Source organism: Macrosteles quadrilineatus, unplaced genomic scaffold (assembly GCF_028750875.1).
Source record: "Macrosteles quadrilineatus isolate MER2022 unplaced genomic scaffold, UCM_ALF_1.0 Scaffold_1__1_contigs__length_201487025, whole genome shotgun sequence".
NCBI classification, from domain to species: domain Eukaryota; kingdom Metazoa; phylum Arthropoda; class Insecta; order Hemiptera; family Cicadellidae; genus Macrosteles; species Macrosteles quadrilineatus.
In genome coordinates this window covers 65,760,204-65,780,617 of record NW_026542594.1, presented here as the reverse complement: position 1 = coordinate 65,780,617, position 20,414 = coordinate 65,760,204, and the positions used below count along the sequence as shown (strand labels likewise).

General features: G+C 38.5%; 1 protein-coding gene across 1 annotated transcript in view; it reads left to right on the top strand.

The window, feature by feature from the left end:
• The first annotated feature begins 447 nt into the window (after nt 1–447).
• Nucleotides 448–20,414, top strand: part of LOC128983429 (uncharacterized) — a 97,985-nt gene continuing 78,018 nt past the window's right edge. The window contains exon 1 of the mRNA XM_054402717.1: nt 448–724. The gene's annotated coding sequence lies outside the window, so the exon portion shown is untranslated. The remainder of the gene's footprint in view (nt 725–20,414) is intronic.

Here is a 20,414-nt window from a genome sequence, read left to right as displayed (position 1 = left end):
GTATACAGGTCATGTACCTCTTACTACCTGAACTGCGTTCCTCAACCCTTGTCAATTTTTCGTCGGCCCGAAATGTTACTCCATTAGCTTATTTAATCATCTGTAAAAGCGAGTGGGACGAAGTGATACTGTTTTTCTAAGAAATTTGAGTTTGGCCGAAATGTTACTGGGCCGAAGTGTTACAGACGTTGCCACTTCGATGGCCGCGGCCTGGGGAAAGGTGGCCGTGGTTATACACAATGAATGTAGTAAAAAGTTACTTTATGTTAAATGCATTTACGTAATAAAATGAAAATTTCAAACTTACAAAAGTAGGTTGGTTGATCAGTTTTAATTCTCGACAGTTGCATCACTGCTTGCCGGCGGGAAGTGGGGGAGTGAGGTTGGCAGCACTGCCGGCTCAGATTTTTTCACTCACCTGTAGAGCTTGCTTTGTCGATGTGGTGTTCTGCTTTCATGTGTTAGCTGCGCTCATATGTTTACTTCTGATTGAATTGTCGTCTAGTTTATTTTTGCAGTTCAAGTGTGTTTATATGTTGTTAATTTCCGTTTCGCTATGAGAACGCTTAAGTTTAAGTTTACCGTGTTCGGTTACTGATAGTGGCGATAAGACTTCCTGCGGTTATCTTGCGCTGTAAACAACGCATGTAAACAATCAGTGTTCATCTTTAGTGTGGAAGTGTTTATATTATTTCAGGCTTGTTTTGGATATTTACTGACACAGGTAAGAGCAATGTATCCGTCTGGTATAATTTTTGGTCAGTACCTACCTAAAATAAGTTAACGATTTTTCAATATTATAAAACATCTTTGATAACTGCTGTATCTCTTGTTTCACATTGACAATTAAGCAAGTGTTTGTTCGAATGCATGTACTATAAGCTAATTTGTATCCAAGATTTTTGTACCGCGTACAGTAAACATCTTGTTGAGTGTCAGTTTGTTTTGTTTTTTTATCTTAATTTATAAAATATGTCTCTCAGAAAACTAGTGTTAATAAGTTTCCACGTGAGTTTTAAGACACGGGCTAAAACTCTTTTAAAATATTATCTATTTGTTCGGCTAATTTATTGCTGTAGTTCAAGATGAGGCAACCTTAAGAAGGTCTTTAGAATGACTATTTAAAAAAAGAATAGTTTTTATTTTACTGGTTTCATATACAACCAAATGCCATCCTGCAAGACGGTTTGTACTTTACAGTAAAATCAAACATTTTAAATTTCAAAATCGACAATAAGCAAATTTAATTAAAGGATAATTACTTGAGTTATATTTATTTTAGCCTAGATTTGACGTTCCTTCAAATCATTAACTTTTGGATAGGTAGGCCTACCCAAGTAGATATCAAATTTGCCTTCATGGACAGTGGGAGCCAAGTGTCTTTCAATTAACAAGCATAGTTTTATATATATATATATATATATATATATATATATATATATATATATATATATATATTCCTTCAAATCATTAACTTTTGAATAGGTAGGCCTACCCAAGTAGATATCAAATTTGCCTATATATATAATATATATATATATATAAAACTATGCTTGTTAATTGAAAGACACTTGGCTCCCACTGTCCATGAAGGCAAATTTGATATCTACTTGGGTAGGCCTACCTATCCAAAAGTTAATGATTTGAAGGAACGTCAAATCTAGGCTAAAATAAATATAACTCAAGTAATTATCCTTTAATTAAATTTGCTTATTGTCGATTTTGAAATTTAAAATGTATATATATATATATATATATATATATATATATATATATGAGTTACTAGCTGTAATCATAGTTTCATCCCTTGAGTTTTTGCTACATTTTTAATGTGGCATAAATTATGTTCAAGCTATTCTTTCAATGTGGCTTAATTAATTAAGTAAGGACGTTTGAGTTTTTGCCAGAAATTAGAAATTTACATTAACACTTTCTAGGGGGCTCGATTCAAGTTTGAATCCGCTTTATCCACAAGTTATAGAACTTTAATACCCCCGCCGCAGCTAACCTGCAGACTAAGTGAATTTCCATCTGTCTGACTGGAATTCCACTAAATTATTCCCTTAAAATTGTCAGATTTATTTCCTATTTAAATATCATTAATTTTAATGATTAGGCCTACTTAGGTTTGCAGCTACAGGGAAGAAATAAATGGCGTTTTTCATTGAAATATTGATAGCTTAGTATAAAGTAAACAAAACATCAAAATTTCATTAAAATATGTCTATAGACAAGCAAGCTACAGCAGTTTATTTATTCTCCATAAGAATAACATGGGAATTTTAAATTTACAATTTTTTGGGATTTTCCGTAACCGTTAGGCATAACAATGCTAAATTATGCCGTTAGGCATATAGGCTACTAAATTATTTGGGGTTTTTTTAGCTCTACAAAATGGTTTGAAAAAAAAATTGCAAAATTTTATGTTTTTAGGGTGAAAATGAGAAACCCCATTTTTACCGCATAAAATACCCGATAAACCCCCGTTCCCGTAGCCCAATCATGCTGGTTCGTGAACTCGTTCAAGATTAATGTAGGTTTACAAGTTTACACAAAATTTCACCAAAATCGGACCATTATTGCCCATTGTACACACACACACACACACATATATATAGCTTAAATATGTGAATTTGAACGGATGGTGTTTTTGGCCTCTGGGGACCTCAAAACGAAAAAGTAAAATAATTCTGTCCCGGGTCCAGGTCTTACCTTGAGGTCTTATGCCCTATATGGGAAATTCGCTAAAATGGGAACGGGTCAACGGGATGTATACATATCACAGATTCCAACACAGATTCAAGAGTAGACAGATGGACAGTATATGACAATAGTGTCTCTACGCTACCTCCTATGTACAAGCCGAAGCTACCTTGTGTCTACCCTATGTGGTACAGGGTCGTATCTACAAAATCGATATGCAGTCAAATCAGTCTAAACCTGTAATTTGAACTGCCGACTGTGTTTGTAATACAATATTGTTTAATGTGCTGATATAATATAAAATTGTGTTGAATAAACTGTTCAGTGAGGTGGAGCAACTACGGTTGCAGTTGTAGCGTTTGGGCTGTTTTGAGATTTCTAATCCATGTAGAGCGATGGTTGGTATGATGGACCCTCCACTCAGAGGTGTAATCCAATGCACGCCATCCCCATCACATCACATCACTGTGTGTCTATGTGCTGTAATGATGGGTTATAAAAGCCGCTCCTACTACTCCATGCCTCCAAGCTCTCCTACAAATCGCTCCTTTTGAACAAATCTTAGTTCCAGCATTGTGTTAATGCCGCTTTTAAACCGACATTGATCACATTTTTGATGCCGTTATGATTATTTATCGTGTTACCTCCCAGCATACAAATGGCCTTTTTGAACCAAAATGTTAGCTCCATCTTTATGGTACGTTTGCTTTTAACTGAAAATGCAATGATACTATCTTGATCATTTAACTTCTTGCTTCCGAAATTTACGGATTTAATTATTTTTTTACACCAAAGAATACCTACCTTGTTTTTTGACGTTGAGATCAATAATGACATTGGTCTACGTTGGTTGACATGGTCTACGGCTTCGTTGATGCCTATTTTGTTCGCTGATAACAGTTTTTTAATAATTCCACTGATGTGTTTTTTGTTAACATGAAATGTATTTTTTTATAATTTCAGTTAATTTTTCTCTGATTCGCCCGGTTATTGTTTTGGATTTTTTATTACTAGTCTCCCATCCCGTGTAAAATAGACGACTACTGTATTTCTTGTAGTTTTAAGGAACCTCCCCGTGTTTTTTGCAAAGCTTTGACTTTGTCATTTAGTTATTTATCTCTCTATTTCGTCTCGTTCCCCGTTCGTGACAAGAACAGAACATTTTCAGCCCTGGCTCAGCCCAGGTGACCGTGTTATTTACACCAGCCCTGCGTTTATTGAAGAGTCACGCTCGCACATATTGTCACCTGACTTTCTCTAATACTTCGGCTAGATGTCGTCACACGTGTGTCACATTAACAGCATTGCAATAGCAAGGTCTGGTGTCACCCACATCTTACCGGATGATGACTCATTGCTGATAACCGTACAAGGTCGTTCGTGTTATCACCATCAGTCACGTCTGTTGCAAATATATCAAAATATGCAAGCGCTCTAGATTACAGGGCCTGCATATTTCGTAGTTGTATGACCTCAGTTGGGACACGATGAGTAATTTAATTTATTAAGTAATCCTGGCATAGGCTGAGACCAAATGGGTCTAATAAAGAAGTAGCCTAGGTACGTAGTTGCATAGTGTTCTTTATCTTGAATCACGTTGGCAAAAATACCTGGAACTGCCTTACAACTCCTTTGAGGAGCAAATAAGGAATCACAAGGAAGTTCCATGGATTTTAAACTATTTACAGTAATATGTAAGAGTTATTGGTTGGTACCTACGGTGTAAAGGAATATTTTTCAGAAGAGGGCCCACTCTCCAATCCCACGTTTGTGTATTTCCTAGTCTGTCTTTAGTGTACACAGCGCTATATAGATTGTACCTTAGATAGATTAATGCTGTACTTACTGTACAGTAATCACTTCTAATCGTAATAATATTAGATCTAACTCATTTAGTAATCTTTTATCCCACGGCTCACGGAGTCACAAGCACGATTCACAGAATTGTCTGCCACTGCCTTTTCGACTTCACGTTACTGTACCTACACATACTGTACGTAATCGAATTGATTGAGACGTCCATCGTGTTATATTTTAAACAAACTTGTAAGTGGTTGGTTAATAATGTTTAAGCATTGAAGGAACATTGTGTGTTTCTCGAATGATAAATGTTGGGTTATATTGGTTCTATTGGGGGTTGGTTAACTGAGCGATTTATGAGTGAACCCCGAGTAACGGCAGACAATAGACTGGCGCCCGCCCAAGCTATACAGGTATAATGGGTAGCCCGGAGGTGCAGGACTTGCTTGGCATAATTTAAATTTATTAAATAAAAGGTCCAATTTCCCAAAAATGATGGACCTTCCCTGCCTCAAAATCCTATTACAAGCCAATGGCTAGAGGCACTGCCCCTGCCTCGGGTCAACGGATAATGGCTCATTTCTTTTTACTACCCCAGCGTTTTATTCCGGTAACTAATTTGTATGTTTGATGCGATGATGACATATTGCTTGTTTGACGATTGAGCCACGGTAGGCCTACTGCACTGTATCGTGGAGTCCCGTGCAATGAGGTGACTGTTATGCGCGGTAAGTGAGCAGCAGTTAACGCGTTTATCGGCGATTATCCGCAACCGTGAGAGAGCAGTTTGTGGTACGGCAGCAGTGCAGGTCCAGGTTCAAGGTAATTGTTACGTTACAGACATCTAATAGGGTCTTAGGTCCACTCTTGATCGCAAAGAGCGGGCCCACATTACTCACTCTGTGGTAACCACAGGCGTAATAATGCTGCCTCCAAGTTTACGGGAATTTTTTATTTCCTTGTTATCTTACCAAAAACCTAAACCAGTCATTGGAATCATAGTCAGTATCGGGATCCATGTTGTTCATCCATCAATTTGATTAATTGATTGAAGCTATTAAAGCCTCGCTTGCTTGTTCATTAATTGGGAGCGACAAAGTGCCAACCGGAGACCGGTGTTGAACTACCTGCGTCAGTCTGTATACTCCGTTCAAACGAGTTTAGGAAAGATGGGGACAAGGAAAGTTAGGGACACGGAAAGTTAGGGCCAAATAGGGGTTCGACCGGGGGAGGGAGAGATTAGCTGAACTAGGCTCTGAAACGACTCTTTTAGAACGAATCGTTCCCCTGTTTCAGTTCACAGAGAGCTTAGCTACAGTAACGGGATTGACTTTAAAATCATAATTTGAATATTTCCAAACAGTAAACCTAAAAATGTTAAAAGTCAGACAAGTTCTGATTGATCCAGGCCTAATCGCCTAGGTTTGCTAGCTTCTTTTTTACCCATTTTGGGTAAGTTGAATATATATTACAGAAAATATAAACGCATTCTATGCAATAATATTACTGAATATAATGTTATGACACATTGTTAAGATATATTGTTATAATTAGTTTAAAATTAAAATATTTTTGTGATTGTGTAGGCCTACGATAAACGTTATGAAATAAATTGTATTTTTGTTTGCAAATTGCGTGTATTTGGTTACTTTTATGTCAGATAGACATTTTATCTCTGAATTTCTGATCCGCTGTCATTTTTTTTCGGAAACGCTTAAGAAGACAATATTTTATGCGGCCTACTCTGGGAAAATTATAGGACTGCGCGGTCAAGATTGAATATTTTGACATATATTTTCAACGAAAATTCAGTATTTTTTTTAAGGGGTTCAAATCGGTTTACAAGGCTTTGTAAAATTAAAGCGAAATATGTTATATGATATTACCCGATGGTTAAAGATTTTCTGGCCAAGGGATCCTTGGCTGGATCCGCCACGGGATTAAACTCTTTTTTTTTATATTCACTAAATTGGTGAAAATGGCCCAATTTATTTTTTTTTTTTATATGTGTACATAACGGATTGGGGTATAGTTCAGTGGACCTGTGTTTCGTGGAAGGTCTAACATTGGCAAAACTATCTCGAATTCTCTGAGAGGTTCAGTATTCTATTCAATGAATTTGCAGAACAGGGAAATAATGAATGTCGTCCGTTGGGGGGTCTATTTCGTAGAACACTTGGCAATAACGGTCGTATACTATCGAGTTCAAGTAGTTTTGAATGTTTAAATGTGAAATGTGGAACTGGTGAACATTTTAAAAACTGACCAATTTTATTGTTTAACTATTTGCAACTTCACAGTATACTTGATTTGCTTGTTTCATTTATAGGGAGGGTTTAAAAGCTAAACCTTTAAATAAATTAGACTTAAAAGTAAAATACAAACTATATATCTCTCGGCAATAAATTACCCAACATAGGCTGAGGTAATAAATTAATGTAATAAATTTATAACTTTTTTAATGTAAAGGTTTTAAATAAACTATAGGTTGTCCAGTGGTCGAAATCTCGACCAAAAATATGTAATTTACAGACTTTTCTATATTGACCCACGCTGTAAATAAAACAGGTGATTGGAATTTTTTCCATTTGTTTTGATTTTGAATATATTTTGCGTTATTTCGTCACCAGCATGGCAACCCAAAACGTCCATATTAATTTATTAAAATTAAAATTAAATTGTTTGTGTTTTTTAGCCCATTTTAATTAATAAAGGGATTTTTCACATCTACGGAAAAATATCTTTTCCTGCGATGCACACGAGCTGAGAAAAAAGGTTTTCAAGAAACCGAAGGTTTTTAAGAGGACCGAATTTATTTTCTCTTATAGATAGTTGTAACTAATAGCATATTTCATCGCTAGGGCCTAAAGTGACTCTTTTTGACCGTGCGGTGAACTATATTTTTTGTCATATTTCATAATTAATTAACAAACAAAGCTAGAAAACATAATAATTGTTATGTAAAGATAACTTTTCAAAACTAATTCCAGCTTGTTTTGAATTCTGTCAATGCAAATAAGCAGCTGTTTAGTAAGTGATTCAATCATTTCGTCTATTACGATTGTGTTACAGTTCATTGTACCATCGATAGGTCGAGCAATCGATAACAATGGGCTAAACCCTTACCTAATAAATCGATCGATAAATAATTTATATCGATACGATTGCCACAATCGTAATTTACAACTGTTTACAACAGCTGATTTTTACTCCCTAGAGAATAAAAATGATGTTTACTCCCTGACCAAAAATTGATCAAAATGTATTTCTTTGTAGGACTTAGTACTATTGATTCACTACTACGAGTTATTCTTGCCCGCGAGTCTGTGACATGAGTTAGTTATGTACCGATTGTACTGTTTACTGGTACTTTGAACCAATAATACATTTTTTTCAAAAACCTGTACTGATAACGAACGTGTAAAATTTGTCACTAAATTAATTGTCCTGGAAGTGATTCCAAAACACGTCACTGATTGTAAATAACTTATAACTTAAAGATACAAGTGCAATTTTGTAGGAAGAACACATTTCTAAACAGATCGGCATTTGTTTTTAGACGAAATATTATATCGTCACATTATTGGTATTTGGTAAGTGACGTTCGCAGTAAAGAATTGAAGAAAACGTGTCTAATATCATACAAATCAGTCTTTTGGGTAATTTTGTATATAAATATTTCAATCAGTATATATTGACGACGAAGGAATAAATTAGGCCTAAATTACCACCACTTTTAAGAATTCAGAAAAAAATAGTTTTAACAACAGCTGATCCTTAGAGTTCCTCTTTTGCGATTGCCACGTAAAACCAAAACAATAATTATGTTGGAAATTGGAGGTCAATCACACTCTCGTAACTACACAAAAGTTAACTGACCCGAGTGACCTGACACCCCAATAACTGGCCTGTTTGAAAGGAAAATCTGCAAATTGCAAATGAAGTCGATTCGGAGAAACGTGCGAGGGGATTAACGGGACATCGATGTATTCTGTTCACTCATATTTCCTTTACCTTTCCAAGTACTGAATGTTTCTGGGTTTGCTTGGATTAAACAATAGGTGGAATACTTTGTACCAGATGCCTATGACTACATTTTACAACAGGCATTTCTTTAATATTTCTCAGTAATAGCTAGTCACGGGTTGTTCCTGAATTATATTGTATTATTGTTCTAATACAAACGAGAGAAAATCGTCCATGTTCACGGTCGTATAACATAAATTGAAGGCTATAACATCATCACGAAGTTGATGCTACTGTTTTAGAAATATTCAAGTGCATTTTTGATTTAAAAAAATGTATGCTTGAATAATCATTTACAATTCGGGTTTACTCCGTGATTAATAAAATAACCCTACAAATACACTTAAATGTACTAAATCTGTTGTCCCTAAGCTCTACAAATAGTAAACATTTAAACAAGGTGAAAAATGTAAGGGGAGGTAGAACTAGATATAAATACAACAAGTGTGTCGTAGTTACAACCATCGAAGTATATAACACAACAATGTGTTATATACTTCGATGGTTACAACTAGACCTAGGTACAATAACAATAGAGAACGAGTCGATTTAAAGAGTCGTTCTCAGAGCTTAGTCAGCCTCCGTTTGCCTCCCCCTCGGCTCAAAACCCGATTTGTCCCCAAGTTTCCGTGTCCCTAAGTTTCCTCGTCCCCATCTTTCCGGACACCGTTCAAACAGCCGTGGCACCTAAGGGATTAGGAGGCCCCAAGGGTTTCCATGGGGTCTCCTAATCCGTCAGGTGCCACGGCTCTTTTCATGTGCGCCCGTTTGAACGGAGTATAGGTAGACAGTGGACATCAATCATCACTGCAAGAACAGGCCCTTCACATTGACCTGGCGTTGTAAAAGAGTTAAGGATCATCAAATATTATTTAAATCTATTGGTTTAACACAATGCATAGTTTAGGATATGTCAATCGAAGCCCAGAGTATACTTGTAAGTAAAAAATCAATTTACGTTGCCTACATCCTATGACTGACAAACCACAAATTTACCTCAACACATTTTTAGATTCAGGTATGCGGCAAGAGTATCCACCAAAATCGAAGTTGACAGAACAAAACAATTTTACTGCTACAGACAGTAGGCACGGTGTCGTCGATTATATTTGGCCACTTCAATGATGTAGAGAAGAGCTACTGCTGGGCCTAGTGAGCCAGCAATGCCGAGTGTAGAGTACAGATGAGATGGACAACCTGTCAATCACTCAGCCAATCATTGGCTCATTATTCTCCGCCAGATGTGTGTATGACTCAGGTCACTCCCCGCCTTCTCATTTGACGACTGTCAAACGTTCTTCAGTCAGATGAATAATCTACAAACTGCCACGGTCACAACTTTTAGTTCTGAAGACAACGAAGTGCAGCCATTTAGTCGCGAATCCGCAATTTTCATATGATCAAGATTTCATTGATAAAATATTATTGAAACTGTACCATAAATATTTAAATTCCCCGCTGAAGAACGCTGCACACCAAGAGTCGATAGTGTGATACAGTATGATGTGTATTACGTTTTATCAATAGAATTGTATTAAGCGTGCTAATTAAACGTGGAAAAATATCATAACCGTAAATATTATATTATAACTGAGAACAAAAGCTCAATAACAACTTCCGCATTGTAGGTTTTTGTGTAATTTGCCGCAGAGAACGGCAATAAAACATGACGATGTCGTTAAAGTAGTTCTAAAACAACCGCCGAGATAGTAGCTCTCTGGGTTGGAGGTTGGGGAGAGGTGGCGGTGTTGGGACAATCAGCCTCTCGGTCACCTGACAAACAGCTGATTAATGACGTAGAGTTAATTACGCTATTGATTGCTTTAGGGCTGAGGCTCGACACTGGGCCCTCGGCACCTCTAGCCAGTAAAAACTCCAAATCATCAGCTGACTGGTGTTTTTAATGCTTGTGATTATCTGAGGCGCTCTTCTAGTGCGTGATAGCCTACCCTGCATGGAGGGCTCCCTTCGTCCCCGGTCAGATATAATCGACGGGTTTTTACCTCGTTCGTACATTTTTTGTGAAACAGCCTTTGTTACTTTTGACCTTGCCTACCGCACCTAGTCAATGCTTTTTGTTAGGATTCATATACACGTGATTCTTTGCCTTGAATTTAAATTTATTTTTGTAGAAAGTTCAGGATCTTCTTTCACTCAATACATTGAAACTGGGGATGAATATGACAATTTCTGACACACATTACAGTGTTATGAAGAAGGCCTTTTAATTACCAACAATCACTACTCATAACTTTTTAGAGAGGTTATGTTTTCGTTTATTGTCATTGCCACTGAAAGTGATGCAACGACTTTTTGTAAAATGAGCTGATTTCATGTAATTGTTAAATAAAAAGACGTTACTTTTTCAGTTAGTTCTTACTTCAGTTAGTTAGTACTTAGTTCAGCTGATTATTTGACGTTCAAAGCATTACAATTTTACTTCTCTCTCAATCCTTGAACATTGGTCCGTTACCCGTGTTGTTATGAGAAAACCTATGCTGTTATGAAATAAACCTAGTGTTGTTAAGAAAGTAAACAGCTGTTAAGTGAAACTTTTCAATTCAAAGAACTGAACTGAAATGGCTACAATAAAAAAACTGTCGTAGGTGATAGTAGTTTACGCAACGATTGCGTAAAGATAGTGTTAACGACACTAGTAGAAAATTTAAGGTACGAGCCTTGGCGAGTGCCTTAAAAACTTCTACGAGTGTCGTTAACATTATTTACGCGAGTTGCGTACACTACTTTACCTACAACATTGTTTTAATTACCAAAAATCACTACTCATAACTTCTAAATAGGTTATGTTTTCGTTTATAACCTCTCATTGCCACTGACAGTGATGCAACGAAACATAGTATCAAACAGTAATTGCACGAATCAACAATTAAATTAGCCTGAACAGCTGATTAGTTGAATTTCAAATCATTACAATTTTACTTCTCCTCTCTCAATCCTCAAATGTTTACTATTAAATTAAAACAGAATGAAGATAATTAATCATTCTCACTAATTTTTATATCTAGCCAGGGGGTAAAATTCCGGGGGTAAAATTCCGGGGGTAAAATTCCGGGGGGTAAAATTCCGGGGGTAAAATTTCGGGGGGTAAAATTCCGGGGGGTAAAAATCCGGGCCGTACACTCTAGGTTTTTATAATTTGATGTGTTCTGATTAAATTCACAACCGTGAAAATATATGTTTAATTCCGCGTTTAATCCATCGAGCTGATGTCGCGAAACTCAAAAGTTCGCGGCCGGAATTTTACCCCCTGGTTTGTGACGTCACGTTTGCCCAGGGGGTAAAATTCCAGGGGGATAAAAGTCCGCTACCCCTCTAAGAACTGAACTGAAACGGCTACTTTAAAAAACGGTCGTAGGTAAAATATTTTTAACAATCTTGCATCAAGTGTCTGTAGAATCGATTTGTTTATTATTTGTGTAGACTGTTTCATTGGCTCAGAAGATCGTTCTATTTGTTTACAATGTTACTTTTACTCCTTCTCCACGGTAAATCCCTAGTGGGGTGGACTTTTGGAAATCTCTTTGACCTATTTATTCTATAATTGTTGATACACACTCAGTTAATATCGATATATGATATACAACCACAGTTGCTGTAAACTTCATACATCATTTACCTGAGGATGAGTGTAACTACCACACCATAGACAGTTCAGTAGTATTAAGCCATCAACCACGAGCATATTATTTATCTATAGCAAATATCCGACGCCTGTAATCATCGTACCGAGCTCGGCGGTGCGGAAACTGTCGTTAAACAGCTGATTTCCGCCGCTACCGCGTCGCGCCGTCAACAATGTAACTATCAGCTGGCCGACCTTTAGCCTGATTGCATTTACTTATTTGTAGGGTAATACACTAGATAAATCTGTTAGCAACCGGAAAAGCATTTGAAGCCGGGAACACGGAATATAAACAACATCAATCATCAAATCATCAATGAACCTTTACAAGTTGTTACTCTTCTACTAATTATGGGAATATGTTTCTGTATTTCTACATCAGTGTGTAGTGTGTTGTTAATAGACAAAAGTGCAGTTTACTTTTGAGTTTTCATCAAATTAAACTATATAAATGATACCACACTATTTTGTCGTGCGTATTTTCATTTTGCCTTAAACCAATGGCTTACACAGAGTATTCAGTAAACGGGTTTCTTCATTTTTATGAATTCAGTAACATGGGATGGAACGCAATTTACTTTACACAAGCTTATGAAGTAATCGAAGTAAAAAGCAACCTTATTCTCAAAACCTAATACGCGAACGTACAATACTTCTACAACTCTGATCAATTTTCTAACAATTTTAATATTTTTTGAATGCAAATCGACCGATATAACTCATCTAATTATTATTGATGTAAGTGTATTAAGAACCCGTGTAAGTGTGTACTGTGATACAGTCAGCGAGTGTGGTTGTGTGCAGGCATTGGCACTGGGCGAGGGTGAAAATGATAGGGTTTGGAGATGAGGGCCGATAATATCAACATGTACCACATCTAGGCAAATCTGTGCTGAGTGTGAGTGTGAGTCGTGTAATCAGCATCGACCAAAGAGCGCGCACCGTTATTGACCCTGGCCCTGACCCCTCTCTGTGCTGTATCGGTGTCAGCCACTAACACACACACACACACACACACGCACACACACCTTGTAAATGCGTCGTTTGTGTATATAGTGAGTTGTAGTTAATAATATGTACCATGATAAAAATAATTCGAAATCTGCCAAACCAATGGCATTGCAGAAATTTGGGTACTATCGGTTTATATACAGAATTGCACAAAGTTTTGTGATGTTATCGCTGCCACTTCTTAGACTTTGAAACGATCATTGAAAGTACCTATAGTAATCGCCAGGTCTAATACTGATAGCCAAAGTAAAGTTGTATGAACTGATTCCAAGAAGGTTTTTATGTCCCGCCATCACTAAGAACTGGAGGCGTAGCCCGGAACTCTCACCTCATCCTAGCCTCGAGGTTGCTGCATTATCAAATAAAATGTTAAAATATTCGCGATCGATCCACCGGGATTGCGCCACTAGGGCCGGGTAGACACCGGCAAAGCGCTACTGCCGAATCAACCCCCCCCCCCCCAAAAAAAAACGCACCGTCATTGTGCCAATGCGGCATTTCTTCAAGTTCAGAAAATTCTTCAAGTTGAACTTTTGTTTCTACCTTCATTTTCGGGTTAGGTTAGGTTACATTCCATCTTCAATCCGATTACCCGGCTATACGTGGTAATTATGCCTACAACGCCTCCTGGGGTAGCGTTGGCGCAATCCCGGTGCGTGCCAGGCTGACCATTTTTACCCTCACATAACTGGCGCAAATCCCGGTCTACCCTTGGCGATTGGTAGGATTTGAGCCCCAGGATCTCGGAGATCGCTCCCCTATCCCATAACTGTGTAGATGCAAGATGTAGTCGTAGTAATCAGCGGTTGTAAAGCCACGGTTATCATATTTCCCTTCTTCCTTATTTGACTCTGAAATGCAGCAGTGTTTTAAAGGAATGGAGCGGGTATAATTTCCCAGCACATTCGTAGTAGGCCTCTAGGTTTTGCATTGAGTACTTATCTAGGGCTTTGGTATGCGTACAATTATCCTTTGGCCGAGCTAAATACATTCGTAAAGAAAAGGAAACGTTCCTTCTATCAATCGTTAAATTTAAACATGGTTTATTTATAGCCTCTGCACGAAATTAGAATCAATATTTTTGCGACGGTTGAACTTTTATTAATATAGTTTCCTTCAAATAAAACGTGTTTAAATGCACGTATGGTTAAATGGTTAAACAATTATAGGAATCGGTAATTTATCAGACGCCTAATCTATAAAGATAAATGGGCCTTAGAAGTCTCTTCGCACTTATCTCGCACTTTAACCCACCTATGCACCAACTATTGATATGCAAACTTTTTACATTAAAATATACAGTTCTCGGAGTCAGAAAGAATTGGATGTATGCTGAAAAACCATGTATCGATACAACCCACTATCAAATTCAAAGACTCAAGTATCTAGAACCATAGATTAAATAACTAAGTAGTCCAGAACCACTGCCCAAACCGAAGGTAGCTGTTAATATTTTCCAAATTCCAATTATTGGACGTGAATCCAAATTGATTAGATGAACATGATCGGATACAATGGGCATTCTCTGTAGATCAGAAGCTATTGTGTGGCACGCGACTTTTGCAAACACCTCTTCTTCTTCTTCTAATGCCCGAAACCTCTCATTGTGGCGTGGCAGCACGCGACACGATACGCAATGGAATGTAAGCCTACCATTGGTCTAGTAATGGAATGTCGTAGTGTGATTGGTCCTTTGTGGTTCCGTCAGTGTCCAGACCGGAACTAATGGAGCAACGAGGCGACTCTGAGGAGCTTTCACTCATCTGTGCTCGGAGCTCGGACAGTAGAATAGTGGTTAGTAGCTTACCTCACACCTCGTCTGGAGCGACCGCGACTGACAGCAACCTCACTTGGTAGTAAAATTCATTATATTTTGTGTCAGAATGAGAGGTAACTTAGATCGAACTATGATGCCGTTAGGCATTTACACGGACAATGCTACAGATTGGCGGATAATTGCAGCGCAGGCTTGACTGCGGATAATACATTCTGTGTTTACGGTTATGTGCCGTGGATAATTTGCAATAAACTGAAGGGCACCCATCGCAAATCCGTGGGGGAGTGAGTGAACCCACCTTCGTGTATCTTCGGCTAAGTCCGCCTCCGTCACCGAGCGATGCTTCCTCACCTCCCTGAGTAGTTCACGACTTTGCTGATTGAACACCCTGTTGTAGAATGGGTTTCTTGCTCTCAGTCACGAGCTGAGGCGAGCCTCGCGTATACAGAGGATAAGGATCTGTAATGTATACATATACACACGGACATTAAAACAGAAACGACATGGATCACAATCAAAACAAATGACGTCGCTGGCCCGAAAGTAAATATGTCTTTATTAACATTTAAATAGAACTGGCACAAACATCTAAACCAGTTACGGCTATTGGTAGTCCATAGACATTCGGGCCAGTGACGTCATTAGTTTATGTGTATGATCCATCCAGTTTCTGTTCTAATTCGCGCGTATATACATACCATACGTACAGACGATGTCCAGAGCATTTTAATGCGTTTTCTTAGTATGTAGCTATTTCTATTTCGTACCAAACTACAGTAACTTAAAAGAATCGACGGTAGTTAAACCAGATCACCTCATTTTTAAAGATAGATATTCAATATTTACTGAAAGTAACAGGCTCACACATCCTTACAGTTGATACACAAATAATGACTCTGTAATCTCTGTAATGATAGCATGACTCAATAGTTATACGGAGGAAACTGCCTCCAATAACGAGTTGTAGATATGTAGGCTACTCTCATCTCATCCTGTGTTCAGCCGCCGCGCCGTTAACTACAAACTACAACATCGCTGTGTCAACTGTCGACATCATCACACTGCAGCTGGAATGTTTGAATGGTCGGATTGGCGTAACTTCCGGTTAATCTGTCACTGTTCAACTTCCGTTGCCTGGTGACCCCTGGCCAACTCCCCTCTCCCGTAGTCAAGTGGAAGTGGTTCTCCAAGCCTGTCCGAGCACACATCTCTCGACAAATTCTCTGTATGCTAATAAGTAGGCTTACCGGTCATTCGTGATTTTCACCTCTATTCCAAGTTTCAAGCTTAGATGAAATTTCCTAGGCTTTTCAAGGTGGAAAAATCCAACTTGAGAAAATGGTAGCCATATCATTGTGGTTGTTTGATACGGGGAATGTTTTCGATGTGCAGACAAACCCATTTGCAGTTGCGTGCGACTGTCTCTGCCGCAGTGTCGTCTACGTTTGCCAACAGATGCCAAAGTTTCTTATTGCAATTTGTAGATTGAGATTATTAGTTTTTTGTTAACATTTGTATGACAGTTCTAAATGTAAACTTACATCGATATGTGGGACAACATACATACCGATGTAACTTAAGCCCTATAAACGAGGCACATTGTAAGGTCTAAAATAAATTATTTGTAGGCTACTTTTCGGTGACAATCCACTACTTTGTCTACGTTGGTGTTTTCTTATAGAAGATACCGATCCTAAATGTACAACTCGTCATTCTCCTTTTTCTAGCATAAGCCACATTATTCATCATTCCCAGTCCTCTTCATTCAGTGTCATTTTTACTTTTGAGAATGCAAGGGAAGCCTACAGATGAGGTTTCATTGGCCCACTGTCGGGGGCGTTAGACGAGACAAGCAGATCCAACAACAATTCAAAAATATGCTAAATATAACTGAGAATCTAGAAGCCGGTTTCCACAAAGGTCAAAGCATTATAACGGAAATCTTAACATATTGCATCGCATTCTGCTTCTTTTCACTATCATCGTTGCCTTGTTATCTCTAGTTGTGAAATATTTTCCGTGACGTTTCTCTTCCTAACACTTTTTAATTTCTGATTCCTGAAACATGCATCTAGATTCATCCAGTCTAACTGCAAGTTGATAACGAGAAGTACGTGACCTTGGAGGTGAACTCAGCACTTTTCCCGATCACCTGACAAATCTAGTGGATGGTGATAGACAATAGGACGTTTTGATTGGATCCCACGCGACAATTAATTACATCCGTCAAATAGTTACCGAGGCGTGACATCGTTATCGGTTATTAATGATTCACCTGACAGACCAAGGACGGGGAGACAGGAGGACAAATCGGTATGAAGTCACGCGCACGAGCTACAGGCTACTCGTCCTGCGCACGCTTCGTCGGTCTGAATCAATTGTGGGGCTGATTGTTAAAAAAGAAAAGTAAATCTTGGGCCTTTGAGACACCCCAGCCCAGGTAGTCGCTTATGCCGGCTTTGTTTATGAATAAACACTTACCCTGTTCGACCTCCGCTAAAACTTCTAAAGAATAGACATGTAAATAGCAAAGTAATTTTAGGTCCGTAAGAAGATCGGTAGTCTACTTCTAACATTTTAAAGGTATGGCTCAATCATTGTTGAAAATCAATTCCAATTGGCGTGTAGCCCACGTTGTATAGCAACATAGTATTATCGTACAAGGTACGTCACTCCATATGACTTTTCAAACATTTTTGTAAAACGCATTCAAAGAAGAGAATCCGTCTTAAATGAAATCATAATTGCATAAGTCAGACATTTTTGGAATTTGTCCCTAAATAGCCTGGTAACGAGTAACGACTTGTTTGAAATGCACAGATAAGTGATTGAAATGGAAAGGTGTTCTAAATTTGTCATTCTAGTTTGTGAGAACACCGAGGCGTTAACTGCCAGGTGGCAGGTTCTGTCTTCAGTACACGACATACTAATACGAACATTAGCATGACAATGTTCGCTCCGGTCGACCGGGTAGACTATAAACAGTTGCAGTGTACGCCAGGAATCTTGGACGTCTCCAGCTCCCTTTTAGGATGTTCCGGATGGTCCCAAATCAGTGTGATGTAACACCGCCTGATGGTCACCTTTTACAGCATACAGTCTGTGGGTTTACCTCCAGGACCTGTTATTGGCCCCACGCAGCCACCGACTCAGTTCAAAGTCCCCAAGCTACTGGGCTTCCGTACATCAGCTAATCCTCAAGTTGACACGGCGCGGCATTCAGCGTACAACTAACTACACGTAGGCCTACATGATGTGTCGGTGTCTGATAATCTCAACAACTGCCCAAGCAAGCGTGTGTCGTCTTTGTGTCGCCCACCTGCCGTGATGAGTTAATTGGTATTGTTACGGCTACACCTGACCAAGCATGCACATTAATAGCTCCGAACTGATCATTATACAAATTAGCCCTTTAATGCGGGCCGAAGCGAAACACATCTGTTATGGCAAGTTGTGTTGCTTTGGATTTACAGTATGTCAAACATTGGAAACTTCGCTGGTAAAATGATGTCTACCAAAGTAACTTACACGACTTTTAAGTGATCTTTACACTCTAAATTATTAAAATTAGAAAAATAAGTAGCCTAAGGCAAAGAAATAAACGTTATTTGCATTTCTCTTTAATGCAAACCTACATTTTTCCCGCCTAGTGAGAATGTTTACTGGCTTGACGCTTGTAGCCACGAAATGCAATCTGACTTAAGTTTCTACAAATACAAATCCTTTGTGTATGTCAGCAGTTGTCACGGAACCCTATATGACAACGGTTGCCACATAATTCTATGTGACTGTCTACAGTTGCCACACAAGTCTGTGTGACCGACTACAGTTGCCATTGCCACCAAAGTCTATATGACCGTCTACAGTTGCCACCAAAGTCTATGTGACCGGCTACAGTTGCCACGGAAGCCTGCATGTCTGCAATTGCACGGAAGGTAGAGCAATACTCTACTGCAACCCAGTTCGACCCCCAATTACGTTAATTAAAGAACAATGGAGAACTAGCTCGCTCGTGAAACTGGCTCATTTACTTTGAACATCCGTAACAGTGGCCTGAAACAATCACTCTGTGGCTAATCTTTCTGTGTCACAGTCTCCCTTCTTGAATTCATATTCATTTAAATACTGTATTTCTAATGGCATTTCTTGTTCAATATTTCTAGGACAAACTTAGACTGTTTTCAGTGCTCATGCGGATGTAGAATATAGTTTAACTGAAAAGGTATGGCATTTACCATAGATTTAGTTTGATTTACTGCATCAGCACCACACATTTATATGCGGGCTCAGAAATGTCCCAGGCGATGCATTCTTATGAAACATGATATGCCACATCGGTGTTAGGCTACCAAGAGTGGCATGTAAACATCTCGAAGCTGAACAGCCTCGACCGTTCTCTGTGTGAATCAGTACCGTAGAGAACCGTGGCCAGCCACTTTGTGTTGCGCAACCTTAAAAATGAAAATTGTTCCACAATGAGGGACACGTGTAGATATTTTGGAAAGTCGATTACAGTAATATAAAATATAGAGGGCCGCCCTAATGACGGTAAGCTGTTCAACCGCAGTGTAGCGTTCTCTCAGCGACGCCTGTTGTGATGTGGGCAATCACAGATACATGTAGGGCCTACGTGATGGGGCCAGCTTCACCGCCTCACAATAATAACAAACCACACCTGTTCCACCACCACCACCTACCAACAATTTACCCACAATAAAGTAATCAATTAAATCAGCTTTAGTAATATCCAATCCAAAATCTGAAGTGTAATGTTTGGGGCTCCTTTTTAACCAAGACATGATATTTAAGTGTTTTGAGGTATTTAAACCTGTTACTATTGTCATATAGTATACGCATCTAAAAATATACATTACTTTAAAAGAAATAAAACAAAAAAAATTCTTGTTACCTATCAATTAATCGTGTTTTCTATCAAAATGCCGACATCAGATAGTAAAATGCCTTGGGTTTTGGACTGCCCTGTTACAAAAACGTAAAAGTTCTAATTTTGTAAAACACAAACCATTTTGCGTAATTAATGTAGCAATCAAAACGAAAACAAACATTCGACATTGACACAGGGCACAGGGCTACTAAGAAACAAATACAGTAATCTAGATTCGCCATTCCATTCCACCGACCATCGTAATTAATGAGCCGTCTTACTAAACGTCCTACTGTACTTACTACTGTTGTCCTGGAACACCTCCGCCAAGTACAACAATCTCATTGTGCTGAAGCTCTCTCTCTTAATTAAATTACGTCATTAAAAGTTCCTGCGATACCGAAATCAGTACCCCTAGTGTCAATATACTATGTAGGATGTAGTCATATTGTGTGTGTTACTCTTGCGTGTATGTTTTGGTGTGTTGTGACAGTATCACAGGCCATCATCAACGCGTGTACCTACTACGAGTGACCAAAGATGACCACGTACAGGTACAGCCAAAACAC